Source organism: Pinus tabuliformis, chromosome 3_2 (genome assembly GCF_031772625.1).
Source record: "Pinus tabuliformis cultivar Carrire ecotype Pingquan chromosome 3_2, CPIR1, whole genome shotgun sequence".
NCBI lineage: Eukaryota > Viridiplantae > Streptophyta > Pinopsida > Pinales > Pinaceae > Pinus > Pinus tabuliformis.
In genome coordinates, this window is record NC_142302.1 from 278,384,235 (window position 1) to 278,395,515 (window position 11,281).

Here is an 11,281-nt window from a genome sequence, read left to right on the forward strand (position 1 = left end):
TCATCAAACTCACATTTTCCCTCACATGGATGAAGCCTCAACATTGTTGGAAAAACTTACTGTTCCACAACGAGAATTTCCAACTGGTTACCGTAAACTTTCTCCCAACCTACCGTCAACTGACGGAGTGATTGATCTAAATTCAAGTACAGTCGATCACACTCTTCAATTGGAGAGTGAAACTCATGTCACTCAGGTTGATGATCAATTAGTTGATCAAGTGGTCGATTCAATTTCACATTTGGTCGATCCCACTTTCTCTTTAGAGAGTGAACTTCATACGGCTCAGGTTCTTCTTGTTACATCAGATTCTTCTATGCCGGGGGGCATTTCACCTGTTTCTACAGAACCCCCTCCAAGTACGGAGGTCTTTTCCTTTGATTGGAATAGACTGACAGAACCTTGTCTTCCTTCCTCCATCCCTTTCCAAATCATTGTCAAGGCTGGTGGTAGGGACATACATCGTACTCAGGTAGATGAAGGTGCTTCTGTTAGTATTTTATCCTCAACTGTTTGGAAAGCTTTGGGTTCCCCTCAGCTTGCGCCTATTACGCAGAATCTGAATGCTTTTAACCAAACCATTAGTGAACCTTTAGGGATCCTTCCTAAGTTTTCTATTACCTTGGAAGGTAAAACTGTCTGTATTGATCTTATGGTAGTTCGAGGTCCCTTGGATTTCAATTTACTCCTTGGGCGAGACTATGTTTATGCAATGAAAGCTGTCGTATCGACACTCTTTCGCGTGATGTCTTTCCCTCACAATGGCAGTATTGTGACTGTAGACCAGCTTTCATTCCCTAGTCTTGTTTCGGCTACCAATAATATGACACCCCTAAATGTTCCTGATTCTAAAGTGGTATCTACCCTGCCACGGGTTAATTATGTGGCAACTGGTCCCATGTTTTCCGTTACCGATGTAAGTGAGCCTCTCACTATTTGCTCATCTTCCTTTGATTTAGATCCGGTAATTGACATGGAAAACTCTATGGGATTTCTTGAACACGATGTTCTTATCCCTTTTGAGTCCCTTGACATGTGTTCCTTCTAGAGAACTATTCTTCCTTCTGATGAAGACCTCTTGGAAGCCATGATCAAGGAGTGTCCATTGACATGTTTTTCTTCCAATTGGAAGCCATGATCAATGTTACGAGGAAAGTTCCTTTTACTGTGTCGACCTCGTTAAAAAATGAATCAGTGAGTATGAGGACAGTTATTTTCCTGTGTCAACCTCGTTAAAAAATGAATCAGTTGTTTAGAGGAAAGTTCTTTTACTGAGTCAACCTCGTTAAAAAATGAATCAGGTGCGAGGATAGTTTTTTCATGTATCAACCTCGTTAAAAAATGAAATAGGCTGCTACGAGGATAGTTCCTTGTCTTGTGCCAAGCTCGTTAAAAAATGAATCAAGGATTTTTGAGCATAGTTCCTTGTCTTATGTCAAGCTCATTAAAAAATGAAACAAGGATTTTAGAGCATAGTTTCTTGTCTTGTGTCAAGCTTGTTAAAAAATGAATCAAGGTTTTTAGAGCATAGTTCCTTGTCTTGTGTCAAGCTCGTTAAAAAATGAATCAAGGTTTTTAGAGTAGAGTTTTTGTTAGGTAGATTGTAGAGAGTAGTTATGAGCATAGTTCCTTATCTTGTGTCAAGCTCGTTTAAAAAATGAAACAAGGGTTTTGAGGATAGTTCTTTTCCTGTGTCAACCTCACTAAAAAATGAAACAACTCCCACGAGTCTTTCCAAGATCTTGAAAGTAAAGCTTCATTCCATCCACTTCATTGAATGCAATGAAGCTTGGGGGGCATGTACCTCGTTTTGCGTCATTATGTTGGGGGCATGTGAACTTATAACAAGCATAGTTTTTTGTTTCAAGCTTGCGTAAACATGAAACTGAATCCGAGCATAGTTTTTTTTTCCTGTGTCAAGCTCGTTAAAAAATGAAACAAATCCTCCTTTAGATTTGAGTCGAGAGATTGACTAGATATCATAGATGTTAAGTTGTATATTTAGGTTAGTTATTTCAATTTTTGCATATTTTTCTTACAGTTTTAGGTCAAGTCTTTCAAATGATCTCGTAACTCAACCTTCATTTCATCCAACTGGTTGAATGAAATGAAGCTGGGGGGCATGCGCTCTAGCAGTTACGCTTAGGGGGCATCAAGCACAGTTTTCTCTCTGTTTCAAGCTTGTGTAAAAATGAAACCACTTTGAAGCATAGTTTTTATCTGTTTCAAGCTTTTGTAAAAATGAAACCTATCTCGAGTCAATTTCAGTTATTTTAAAGACTCGTTAAACTCATGAAAATCTCGAGATTATTTTGCTATCTTTCATTCTCATAAAACAAATGAAAATGCCGAGTTCTTTCCGTCTTTTCCTGCTCGTAAATTAAATTGAAAGTCGGCCATATGAGTACATTTTTATCATTTTTTCGAACTCATTAAAATTTACGAAAAAATGAAAACCATGAGTACATTTTTATCATTTTTTCGAACTCGTTAAAATTTACGAAAAAGTTCAACCTTGGAGTTCTCTTTTAAGCCCTTTTCAGACTCCTAAAACATGAAAAGATTGCCGAGTGTTTCTTTTACACTCGTTAAAACGGAATTAAAAGACGGTCCCCTTATAGCCCTTTTCTGACCGTAAAAACAGGAAAAGATTGCCGGATTTTTGTCGTTTCAAATTCGATACTGGAAATAAAACGACGTGTCCTTGATCGCTTTTTACTTTTCAGGTCAAAGACACTAATCATTAAAGTACTCCTTGGTCGTAAAAGATCAAGCGGTTCTCTCAAGTATTATTTTATACTTTTTCGGGCTTGGGAGACACAAATTTACGAAAAAGTTCAACCCTGGAGTCTTCTTAAGTTTTTCAGACTCTCTAAAATTGAAAAACGTTGAGTTTCTCCTATACTGGACTCGTTAAAATTTCACAGTAAAGGACCTGTTCGATTACAAACAGGAACGGACCACTCCTTCTTAGGGTTCGAATCAAAACTAAGTTGGACTCATCCGAAGGATGAGCTTATAATCAAGCATATGTTATCCTCCTCAAGCTTGTAAAAAATAAAGAGGTACTTGCCAGAAATGGTGGGGGAAAAGAGAGAAAAATGAGCCTATTTGTTATCCTTTGTCTCAGAAGAAGCCTTATCACCACTCTTGAACACGACACTTTGCATTCACCTGGGTTGGGAAATCCTTTGCCTCACAGTTGATCAAACCACATTGAAAGTCTTCAGCCGGGTATTAACTTTGGGTCAAATTTCACCAAGCCATCTATTGTGTCGTTATGTGTTCAAGAGGTCTCTACAAATAAACCATTCATCTGCAAAATACCTGTCATCCATCTTGACCATCCCTGAGTCAGTCCTTACAGCTACATTTCTTCAACTCGATCTATGATTTCGTGTTGTGGGCTTGCCTGCAACAGGTCGCTTTCTATCGACATCAGCACATTATCTAGAAAGATGACCTAGAAATCGTCAGTACCTTGAAATTTGCATGCATCAATGGCAGGTTTCTCGCCTTTGACGACGGTTTACATCATTGACTTTCGATCGAAGGATTCCGTGAAATGTTCGACATCAACTCATTCATTCACATCTCATGGATTGTACTGGGTACTTTGAGAACCATTGACATGACTGGTGGTCTCTCTCACACTTGTTAACAGTTTACATCATTGACTGGTAATCAAGTGGTTTCTACCATGTTCGACATCAACTCATTTATTCGCATGGATAGAATCGTACCTTTTCGGGAAGCAGAAATGAAGACCCTGGATCTAGTTTCCACCATCCAGGCTGCGAGGAGTTTTGTATTCATTATACAGTAGACTAATCATAAACAGATGGCTGCGTCCATACTATGTCTACAAAAGTCTATGATTATGATGTACTGCAAAATCATTCTTGTATCAGAGCAGTAGATAGTTAATTAGTTAAAGTTTTCAATCTGAGTATGGGAATGCCTACCTCAGCGATGATATGATCTTATATATCTATTTTGTGTTGAATACTTGCAGGTTCCGACTGGGCTCTCCACAAGATAATCCTTGAAATGATAAAGTACTTCACCCTTCCTAGATGATATGAAACCCTTATCTACTACAGGCTTCGCACTTTAGGGGGCAATCTGTTACACTAAAATTTGTCACCATGACTATTTGCAGTTAGTATGGCTCCATCAACTGTCATACTATCCTCCCTGGCAAGTCTTATACCTCTGCTCTCCATGTCAAACTCCAAGAAAGAGAGAAAGTCTTTAAAAATCTATATATCTCTGGGTACGCAGTTTCTCTTATCCTTACCTGCGTGTACGCACCCCAAGTTCACAATACCTGTGTACTTGTACGCTCTGTCTGTAAAGGGGAGGGTGTGTACTCCTGTAAAGGTCAAAAGGCGCAAGTTTCACTCTAAAAAAGTTACTTGTGGTCATTTCTAGAGCATTCTAGAAGATTGTTTGACGTGTATGAAGCGCCTCCAGATGGTTCATGTATCCTTATGAAAGAGGAACTTATCCCATCAAGAGGGGAGCTATCCCATCCAAAGAGGGGCTTATCCCATTGATGGTGGACCTGAATAACTTCCTCTAGAGCACTATAAATACAGGCATTGGGCTAGAGGAAGGAGAGGTTGAAAGCTGAACATTCCTAAGGGTAGATGCTGCTGGAATTAGGACTCCCTTGTAAAGCTTGAGAGGAGAGATTCCCATCCTTTCCTAGCCTTATTTGAGAGTGGGTGAGCTGATCAAAGTAAAGGAAAACTCTTGCTAGACCCTAGGAGGGATTTGCACAACACCAAGGCTCAGGTTGTAATGGTTCCTTTTGTTTCCTCTTAATACAAATGAACTCATTTTTTTCAACAGATTGTTATTCATGATTTGTTTCATATACTCCTTGGTATGTATGATAGATATGTATTGTTTTATGAGTTTATCAGGTGCTATTTAATATTTTGGCTTGTTAGTGAATGCAGGTTTCGAAGAGAAGGAGGAGCTCATCCGGATCGGCGAGGCTGGACTACTACAAAGCGTTGGACTAAAGGTATGTTAAAGATCACCTAATTACTTGTATTTGCAATGCATGTTTAGAGAAAGGTAGGATTTATTTGTTTTGTTTGTCACTAGAAAGCTTTTGCTTCTAGGGAGGTCGGTTGTGTCCGCACTAACGACTCTTTCCACATGACACCCATGAACAAGAAAATTAGAGCCAAAATGGAATCACAGAGTTCAGCCCTCGCGGGTCAAAAATTATGTAACTAGAACCTTTGTATTATGTTTCATCCCCATATTTATATGAAGAGGGGGAGAGCCTTGAATTACAATCGAACTATCTAAGCCTGATCCCCAGCTGTCATGCTAGACTAGATGTCTCGGCTCTGTCAGGGTCTGATATCACCTACCAAATATTACAATAGGGATTGAATTCCTTTCTTGGAAAAATATAGAAATAAATGCTCAAAGAAAGAAAGTTGAGAGAGGAAGGAGGAGGTGTCCCCTTGCTGCTTGAGTGGAGGCCTTGGATAGAGCCATGTCCCTACTGTCTTCCTACCCTTTTTAGTTGCTTGAGGCGATTCACTGTTGCTCGCCCGGCTTATGTCAATTCTACCTTTACTGCGTGGGTGACCTATTCAGTGGAGAAGGGATGGAGTGTTTCTTGGTAGTGTTGTGTTGTGTAGAGGAGTGAGACTCCATTTGTGGCATTAAGTCTCTGTAGAAGCCCGCCATACTATCATTTATGCACTACCCCCTGCTTTATTCGATGTCGGGGCTGCTGACCCATCCACCATTAAATCTTTGTACCATTCCCTCGGGGCCCTATTGTAGTGTAACAACGAAGTTTCTTGGTTGAGGGCCTTTTACCTTAAAATATGATCCCCCTTAGCACCTATGCCTTCAGTCCCTTTTGTAACTTCTCGCATATGACTGGGGGCTGGAACCAAGGGGTGAGCCCTTTGGGCGCTAAGGATTTCGATAGTTGTGTGGGGGCCTTATTTCCTTTGTTAATCAAAATCTCACATCCCAGTGTTGCATGCACTTTTCGTTAAGCTTTCCCCCTGGACAACTGGGATTGTTGATAGGCGAGATTGGGCCCACTGAGGACATCACAATCACAACATGGGGAGGGTAGCTCTTTACCACTTTTCCATAGCATGGGCTAATTGGTTCGGATGAAAAAAACTTATCACATAGATCACCATACTTTATCACATTCGGGGGCCACTTTACTTATCGCAATTGTAGCCGGGAATGAATTTTGGTGGAAGAGAAAGCTTTAAATTGCACGATCGCCAATTTCCAACTACAATGGGTGATGTCATCACTACCACGTGTCACCTAGTGAGTGGTGACATGTGTCACCCGGCAATGGCTCCATCTCACCCCTGAAAATGTTGAAACTGGGTGACATGTGTCCCCCGTACGACCACGTCACCCTTCATACTGCCACATCACTACTGATGTCAGTTGCCCTATCAGTTTTGAAGAAGAATCAGAGGCTGCCACATGGCCCCCGTAGAGGAGAGAGAAAGAGGCCCACCGAGCCCTATTTTTCCATGCTTTCCTTTGTATTTAAAAATCAGCCCTCCCTAGTGATTTTGGTCCATATTGTAATATCGACGATTTCTTATAGTTTTAGACTTGTGACCCCATCGATTAGCCAATCGTCAATGCCACGTGGAGGAGAGAGAAGGGGAGGCCGGACCTTGGTTTTTTGATGAAATTCCTTTGTTAATGGTTTTCTCGGCCCCCCAATGGTTTTAACTTTTACCGTGGCATCAGGCACTGCAAGGTATTTTAAGTTTAGAACCTGCTGATCTTTGGGACTGTGGGGTCACCGAGATGTAGGATGCGTGGCCCTGTAGGACTACGGGATTGTGGGAACTGTGGGGTCTCTGGAATTCAGGATGTGGGCAACTGCGGGGACCTGTGGGATTGTGGGAATCTTTGGGACCTGGAGTCAATATTATATGAGCTTTGTTACAAGAAAAATCTCCATGAGACTTTCCTCGTCACTCTAAAAAGCAGAAAATAAAAAAACTCTAACAACTATAAAGTAAATGCTCAACTGATGAGGTTATTTATATACACTCCTAATTATGAAAAGGGCTCAATTTACCTAAGTGAGTTGAACCCTCCAATGGATCCAGGCCAGCATTTGAGTAATGGGCCTTATGCCTTCACATTGCTGAAAAACAAAAATTAAAATGAGAATGCACCATGAAATTTTCTCAAACAAGGAACCTGATACATTCTCTTGAAATGACCTCTGGTGATGACTTAAGAATAGGCTCATGTACGTAGCCACATGGTCATGGAAAAGTTAATGAATGTTTGCAGCAGCCCCTTCTTCATATATGGTCTATTGGCCGATGTATTTTTGGTCATGGCAGCCACAAAAATTATCCAACTCTTCAGCTTTGGCCTTTTTTGGAAAATCTTGTTACTGCTGGGAGCCTTCTCCCCACTTGCTGGTAAAGGGCTCCTTCTGGACCTTAGTAACCATCTATCCCTCCTCTAAATAATATGAATAACAAATTGGAGGGGGGGCTTGATCTTGTTCTCCAGTTGAAGGATGAGCATTGCAAACTGGAGGCTCTTTGTTGACTTCCTGATGGGCTTCCTATTCTTGTGCAGCTTCCCCTAACTGGAAGTGTTGTGGCTCTGCATCACTTGACTCTTCACCAAAGTCGTATTCATCATAAGAAGGGGAAACGTCGTACTCAACTGACTTAGACCCCTGAGGGTTTGTAGGAAGCTTGATGATATTACTTTCTTCACTTTCTAGATTAGTGGGTGATGTTTCTTGATGCGAGAGGATGTTTTCTTCGAGTGGAGCTCCACAAACATCTTCAGTCGGGTCTTCGACCTCAGGAATGTCTTCACCATTAAAATTCATGTAGCAATCTTCAAATAGATCATTCTATGGATATAATTCTTTAGAATAATGATTGAATTCCATATGAAAACATATCAGGGAAGATATACTGCCATGAGATATTGTTCTATACCAGACTCTAGCACCCTCCTCTAAAGAATACATGAACAATTTCATTTGTACATCTTCAAGGAAAATTCCCTGTTGTTCCATGCATTCATGAAATTCTTTGAGGTGTTGGTCAGGCCTTCTAGCTGTGCTTCCACCGAATCTAGGAAAATAGGTATTCCATTCATGAAATGCAGGGACATGATTGGGATAACAAAAAATATAAGAGAAGTATAGTGGGGAAAATTTGTTGGACAGGAATGCAGGAATGGCCATCTCGAAAACATCCCTATATGAGTGATTGCAGGTTCAAAGGTAGGGAAAGTTTTCGGCTACTGCAACATTAGAGTGACTATGGGATTGTTTGAAGGCCAGGAGGATCAAATAGAGATTTGGACAGTGGAGTCACCAGGATGTTTACCATAAAATTGATAGTGGAGTCGCCAAGGTGAGATATCTTCAACCCACACTTTCTATTCTCACCTAACAGAGGAAATGAAATGTTTTGACATATCCAGGGAAAAATATTCTAATCTATTCCCGACAATGGTGCCAGAAAGATGTTGTCGCTAAATCTTGCACCTACAGCACAAGTGCAACAACAGGCAAGGAAAGATCCCTAGAGACAACCTCTGGGTTGATTGTAGACCAATGCCTAGGACATCTTAAATAGAGGAGTGTTTGTAAGGTTATATGTGAGGGGGTTTGCGGCACTCCAATTGCCACATAAAAGGTAATAGGAGGGGCTTAGTTCAATTATCTTTCAAAGAGGTAGATTCAATCCAACTCACCGATGCAAATGTTGGGGGTATATGGGGCAATCTCAAAGAGAAATGGTTTCTTCTTCTGATGGCTGACACATGAAAAATGAGACAGCTTAAAACTGAAGTCGTAGGAATGATAGAGAGGAGGAAAGGAAGGAGGGAAATAGATGCATAGAGCTGTAAAAAATAGAATCCTAGGCAGCAATGTTCCAGCAGAAAGTGGAATTCAATGGATAGGTTGTCAGTAAAATATAATCCTAAACCACGGTTTTCCAGTGTAATGATAGAAATAGGGGGGTGCACAAGAAGGCTTCAGATAAAAAATGACATGGGTATCATTCTCTGCCAAAGCTAACATAGATCTGAACTAATACGGGTCCTACATGTTAGTCAAATGCACAAGTATATCAGTAATTTTACAGGTACTGAAATGCTTGTGAATAACACATATAGGTCTATGATAAGCACAGGTACTATCTTATATGAGTAGCTAAGATAAATCCATAGATTGAAGAACAACCAACTGCATTCATTTTACTATTTCAAGGGAGGAAAAACATAAGTGAAAAGAGGTTACAAAAGGGAAGACTCATTGCACATTAATCATGTTAGGTATCACCAGGAAAATACCATTTAACTCAAAGGGTCCAGTAACCAGTCCATACACTCAGCAATGATATCAGTGAAACCCCATGAACAAGCAAATTAGAACCAAAATGGCATCACAGAGTTCAGCCCTCGCGGGTCAGAAATTATGGAACCAGAACCTTTGATTTATGTTTCATCCCCCTATTTATAAGAAGAGGGGGAGAGATTTGAATTACGATTGAAATATTTGAGCCTGAGCCCCAAATGTCATGCTGGGACTAGCTATCTCAGCTTTGTCAGGCTCTGTTACCACCTACCTAGGATTAAAATATGGATTGAATCCCTTTCTTGAAAAAATACAGAAATAAATGCTCAAAGAAAGAAATTCGAGAGAGGAAGGAGGAGGTGTCCCCTTTCTGCTTGAGTGGAGACCTTCGATAAAGCCATGTCCCTACTATCGTCCTACTCTTTTTGGCTACTTGATGCAGTACACTGCTGCTCAGATAGCTTATGTCAATTCTACCTTTACTCTGTGGGTGAGTTGTTCAGTGGAGAAGGGATGGAAAGGTTCTAGGCAATGCTATGCTGTGGAGAGGAGTGAGACTCCATGCCGAGGCATTAAGTCTCTGTAGAAGCCCCCCATGCTGTCATTTATGTATTGCCCCTTGCTTTATTCAATGTCGAGGTTGCTGACCCATCCACCTTTAAAGCTCTTTACCATGCCCTTAGGGCACTATTGTAGTTTAACAACAGAGTTTCTTAGCTACGAGCCTTTTACCTTAAAATATGACGAACACGCGGGCTTTTTTTATCTCTCCCTTAGACCCTATGCCTTCAGCCCCTTTTGTCTTCTCACATATGACCAGGGGCTGGAACTAAGGGCTGAGCCCTTTGGGCACTAAGGCTTTCGACAGCTGTGTGGGGGCCTTATTTCCTTTGTCAATCGGAATCTTGCATCCCAATGTTGAATGCACTTTTTGTTAAGCTTCCCCCCTGGACAATTGCAATGACCAATACATGGGATTGGGCCTACCCAAGACATCGCAATTGGGACACGGGTAGGGATGTTATTTACCTTTTTTCCATAGCATGTGCTGATTGGTTGGGACGTGAAAACTGTATCACATAGATCACCATACTTTATCACATCTAGGGGCCACTTTCCTTATCGTAATCACAACTAGGAAGGAATTTCGACGAAAGAGAAAGCTTTACATTTCCCGATTGCCGATTGCCGAGGGTGATGGGTGACATCATTATTGCCATGTGTCACCCAAAAATGGCTCCATCTCATCCCTGAAAATGTTGAAACTGGGTGACAAGTGTTCCTTGTACCGCCACATCACCCTTTGTATTGCCACATCATTGTTGACGTTAGCTTCCCTGTTAGTTCCGAAGACCAATCAGAGGCCACCACATGGCCCCCCTCGAGGAGAGAGAAAGAGGGATGTCAAGCCCTGTTTTTCCATGCTTTCCTTTTCATTTAAAAATTGGCCCTCCCCAACGATTTTGGCCCATATTGCAATATTGGTGATTTCTTAAATTTTCATACCTGTGACCCTGCCGATCTGCTAATCGCCGATGCCATGTGGAGGAGAGAGAAGGGGAGGCCCAACCTTCGTTTTTCAATGAAATTCCTTTGTTAATGGTTTTCTCGCCCCCCTAGAGTTTTTACCTTATACCACAGCATCGGCCCCAGCAAGCTATTTTAATTTTAGAAGCCACCGATTTGCTGAACTACGGGGTCACTAAGATGCAAGATGCTTGGTCCTACCAGACTGTGGAAACTACAGGTTGTTTGAGATGTGGGATGTGAGAAATGGCAGGATTGCAGGAATCTGTGAAATGCAGGATACCGCCACATGGAGGGGAGAGAAGGAGGGTGACCCCTCCTGCTTTTTTAACCTTTTTCTTTGTAAATATTTCTTCGCCTGACTCGAAACTTTAACACTAC